Source organism: Callospermophilus lateralis, chromosome 16, assembly GCF_048772815.1.
Source record: "Callospermophilus lateralis isolate mCalLat2 chromosome 16, mCalLat2.hap1, whole genome shotgun sequence".
Taxonomy (NCBI): domain Eukaryota; kingdom Metazoa; phylum Chordata; class Mammalia; order Rodentia; family Sciuridae; genus Callospermophilus; species Callospermophilus lateralis.
In genome coordinates this window covers 56442168-56447499 of record NC_135320.1, presented here as the reverse complement: position 1 = coordinate 56447499, position 5332 = coordinate 56442168, and the positions used below count along the sequence as shown (strand labels likewise).

General features: G+C 41.7%; 1 pseudogene; it reads left to right on the top strand.

The window, feature by feature from the left end:
* Positions 1-545: 545 nt before the first annotated feature.
* Positions 546-5061, top strand: LOC143381955 (60 kDa heat shock protein, mitochondrial-like; annotated as a pseudogene).
* The last annotated feature ends 271 nt before the right edge of the window (positions 5062-5332 follow it).

The following is a 5332-nucleotide window of genomic DNA, read 5'->3' as shown; positions in this document are numbered from 1 at the left end:
TTGCCCTTCCAAGTTCTCAGGCACATCGTCCAGCCTCCCCCTTCCCCACCCAACCCACTCTGGTCTGCCAAGTGCTTGCTTATGGGGTTTTTCGACTCCTTCACCCTTGAATCCCAAGTGCCTGACAAAGCATTTTTGAAGCAAAGTAGTAATTGTTGTTTGAACTCAGTTGAATTCAATTAAATAGGGACCAAATAGAAGAGAAGAAAATGAGACTCAGAGAAGTAAAATTTGAAGGGGGGCGGGGTGGTGATTACAAGATATTGCCTCTTGGTGGCTGGGTGACCTAAACTTTCAGTGCCTCCATTTCCTTGTTTGTAAGGCGGGTTTATCAACCTCCAATGTTTGTGGGGAGGGTTCAGTGCGTCAACATCTCCAAATGTGCTTAGAAGAGGGCCTCACTCAACCTAAGTTCTGGGCAAGTATTGTTGCTATTTTTGTTAGTTAGAACAATAAGAAACCCCACCACTGAAAGGAGATGAGGGCAGAAATGAGCAATCACAACAAGAGAGGCCCATCTGCCCATAGAACAGCGGGGGGAGGAGATGACGGAGGCAGGTAAGTTTGCCCATGTACCATAGCAGGGGGGACTTCAAACATCAGAGGGTGACACTGAACTTTTTACAGAGCAAACAGAACATCATGGAACATCACAGTGCTGGCCCTGCAGGAAATGGGCCCTCAGGAGTCCCACGGTGCCAGTTGAGGCGATGTTTAGGGGGAAATGTGATGTGTGTGTTGGTGGCAGGGAGGCCAAAGGGAAAGGGTGTGGGTGGTGTGTTGGTGGGGAAAAGGCATAGAAAGAATAGAAATTTTTTTCTTGGGTTATCAGAGATTTACTTGATAATATTTGACACTGTCTTTTGGCAAGAGGTGATTTCTTTGTTGCATTAAAATTTTCATAATTCAAAAGATTTATTACAGTAGCTGCATTGATGAGATTTCAAAGATTTGGAGAAGACAAATATATTTTAGGGGAGTAAAAAAAATATATTGGAAGCCCTGCAGGATGAGACTCAGAGACAATGCAACGAATTTCTGCTCAGCCATTCAAGATTTAGGTCTATTTGTCATGAAAACGAAACAAAAACCGTTTCTGATGACACCAAGACTCGGTGTCCAATTTATGGATAACCTGGACACTCCTGGCTCTTTCTCCAATCATTAGCCCCTCTCAGAAATTGATCATAAGATGAGGGACAAGAGGAGATGCCAAAATGTGATAAGAGTAAAGGAAATCATTCTAGTCTGCTTTCCAGAAGAGCCTGGGTGACCCTTGGGCTCTGGGAACCCAAGTATACTTTCATTCCATAGTTGAGTCCCTCTATGTGGTAATAGCTCTGGGTTCGTGGAACACAGCGTCCAGGTGCTTGTTCAGTTTCTTTTGAGACCAAGCTGGTCATCTGTGAAGTGTGTACGACCATTGAGGAAACAATCCACGATTAAAGTATGTCTGTCTGATTTTCTCCTACCTCTTGGCCATCATCAATAATTCTATAGTCAGATGATTAGCCCTGGTGATGGAGGTTTTGGTTATTATTACAGCACACCATCCTGAGGCTGTCTTCTGTCATTTACCCTTTATGATTTAAAGTTACCTTAGAATTCTAGTGGTCTGGGCTGGGGTTGTGGCTCAGTGGTAGAGCACTTGCCTAGCATATGTGAGGCACTGGGTTCAATTCTCAGCACCACATATAAATAAATAAATAAAATAAAGGTCTAACAACAAGTACAAAAAAATAAAATAAAATAAAAATAAAGAAATCTAGGGGTCTGAGGAGAGGGTCTGAAAGTTGGGAAAGGGGACTGTAGGGGTACCTTGGAGAGGGGTGAAAGGGAGGCCAGAGTTGCCCAAATCCACCCAACATCTCCACTCTACTTAAACTCCCTCTGCGTCTGTCCACTGCCTGTGGAGTGACATTGGCCTTGTTCACCATGCATTCAACCCCCTGAGAATTCCACCCCATCTTTTGCTGTTTCCTGTTCATTACCTGGAAGTCCCTCTGGTCTTATTCCATTCCCTGGAACATTCTAAGCTCTGCACCACTTTTTCCTAGCCTCCCTTTGGAAATTCCTTCCTGCTGCCCATTACAGAACCAACTCCTCAGTCCTCTTTTTCATTGAGGAGGGAGCATTTCCACCCCCAAGTGGGATCTTGCTGTCTTGGTAGCCATTGCACCCTGACAGCCAGCATCTCTTCTAGGCACATCTCCAGGCAAGCAGACATTGAATAAATAAGCTTGTTCCACTGCTGACTGGCAAGCCCCACAGTTTGGTTCCCGGTAGGATCAGGCTATGTGAGTGGGCTGAGTTTCTATACAAGTCTCTCTACTAGGTTCCAGTTTGGGTGAAACTATCTTTGTGGGCACGAATGACTGTACTTGAATCACATCCCCAATTACCCAGCTATGGGCCATGTGGGCCAGGTCCACGGAAGAATCTCAGCCTACACTCACTGTTCTTTCCTTCAGCCTTAGGAACAACAGGAATCACCCCACTCACTGTTCTTTCCTTCCGTCTTAGGGACAACAGGAACCACCCCATCAGAAACCCCAACACAACAAAAAGACAAACAAACCCAAAATCCAAAGGGATCTTGGGTAAGACATCTAACACTCAGCTAGGAGTAAGCTTTGTGAAGAGAGAATTCATGAAAGGTACTGCTCACGTGGTTTGAGTCATTCCAAGTACTGGAATTTTTATGTTTTAAATTTTCATATATATAAATTATACAAAAATAAGAATATGTGAGATTTCATGGTGATTATTTCTGAGAGACAAGGAGTAAAGGTAGTTTCCATTCTTACTCTTAATTGAATTTTTCTGAAGTTTCTTCAATAAATAGGCTTTACTTTTGGAATAAGAAAAAAAAAAGCAACTAAAAATGTATGTGGTACGTGCCTGTAATCCCAGCTGCTCAAGAGGTTGAGGCAGGAGGATCAAAAATTGGAAGTCAATTTGGGCAACTCAGTGAAACGCTGTTCAAAAATAAAAAGTAAGCCCTCACTCACCCCTGATGGCCTGCCTCACTGAAAGCATTATGTCAATACCCCTTAGAAATACTTTGACTACCCACAGTCCATTGTCAGATGAGACCAGTGTCCAGGGCAGTGGCTCAGGCTTATGCTAAAGGCATAAAATTTGGTGCAGATTTCTGAGCCTTCATGCTTCAAGGTGTAGAACTTTTAGCTAATGTTGTAGTCATTACAATGGAACCAAAGGGAAGAACAGCAATTATTGAGCAGAGTTAGAGAGGTCCCAAAGTAACAAAAGATGGTGTGACTGTTGCAAAGCCAATTAACTAAAGAACAAATACAAAAATGTTGTAACTAAATTTGTTGCTGATAACCAATGAAAAGGCTGGGGATGGCATCACTACTGTGATTGTACTAGCAGACTCTCTTGCCAAGGAAAGCTTCAATGTGCTAATCCTGTGGAGATCAAGAAAGGTGTGAGATTAGCTATGGATGTAGTCATTACTGAATTTAAGAAGCAGTTTAGCCAGGCGCAGTAATGCACATCTATAATCCCAGAGGCTTGGGAGACTGAGGCAGGAGGATCTCAAGTTCAAAGCCAGTCTGCCTCAGCAACAGTGAGGCCCTAAGCAACTCAGTAGACCCTGTCTCTAAATACAATACAAAAAAAGGACTGTGGGTGTAGCTAGTGGTTGAGTGCCCCAGAGTTCAATCCCTGATACCACCCACACACACACACCGAAGGGTGGGGGGAAGAAGCTGTCTAAACCTGTGACAATCCCTAAAGAAATGGCTCAGGTTGCTACAATTTCTGCAAATGGAGACCAAAAAATTGGCAATATCATTTCTGAGGTATCAAAGAAGGTCGGAAGAAAGGCTGTCATCACAGTTAGGAGTGGAAAAGCACTAAATGATGAATTCGAAATTGCAGGAGGCATGATGTTGGATGAAGGCTATATTTCTCCCCATTGCATGAATGTATCAAAAGATCATAAAGTGTGAATTCTAGGATGTCTATGTTCTAATTGAGTGAAAAGAAAATTTCTCATGTCCAGGCAGCTGTACCTACCCTTGAAATTACCAATCCTCACTGCAAACCCTTGGTCATAATTGCTGAAAATATTGAAGCTCTAAGTATATATGTTTTGAATAGGCTAAAAGTTTGTCTTCAAATTGTGACAAAGTTCCAGTTTTGGGTAAAAATAGAAGCAACTTAAAGTTGTGGCTATTGCCACTGTTGGTGCAGTGTTTGGAGAAGATATTGAAGATGTTCAACTTCAGGACTTACGAAGAGTTGGAGAGGTCATTGTCACCAAAGATGATGCCATGCTCTTGAAAGGAAAAGGTGACAAAGCTGAAATTTAAAGAAATTCAAGAAATCACTCAGCAATTAGAAATCACACCTAGTGAATTTGAAAGGGAAAAAATGAATGATCAACTAGCAAAATCTTCAAATGGATTAGCTGTGATGCAGACTGTGGGGACAAGAGATGTCTGAAGTGAATGAAAAGAAAAACAGAGTTGCAGATGCCCTCAGTGATGCAGAGCTGCTTTTGAAGAAGGCATTGTTCTGGGTGGGGGTTGTACTCTGCTTCAGGGATTTCCAGGCTTGGACTCCCTGACTCCAGCTAATAAAGATAAAAAAAAAAAAATTGGTATAGAAATTATTAAAAGAACACTCAAAATCCTTGCAATAACCATAGCTAAGAATGCAGGTGTTGAAGGATCATTAATAGTGGAAAACATTTTGCAAAGTTTCTCAAAATTTAATTACAATGCTATTCTTGGAGATTTTGTGAATGTGGAAAAAAAATATTGATCCAACAAATGTTATGAAAACTGTTTTATTGAATGCTGTTGGAGTGGGTGAGTTGGGGATATAGCTCAGTTGATAGAGTGCTTGCCTCACATGCTAGGGAGTTCAATCCCTAGCAACACACACACACACACACACACACACACACACACATAAATTGAATGCTGTTGGGGTTACTTCTCTGTTAACTACAGTAGACACTATAGTCACAGAAATACCTAAGAAGACAAGGACCCTGGAATGGGCATGATGGGAGGTGACATGTACTAATTCTCAGAATAGTGCATTATTAGCAAACAGTGACAGGAAGCTCTAGGCAGGGTTCCACATCAATAGCTTCAGAGAAGTCAGTTAAAGAAAATGACCAAAGAAAAGATCATTGTATATAAAATATATATATCATATAAAAAACAGGCTGGGGATGTGGCTCAGTGGTAAACCACGCTGGGTTCAATCCCTGATTAAGAAGAAAAAAATCCATATTTAAAAAATGCAAGAAAATATTATGTATATGTAATATACATAATATTTGGTATTTAAG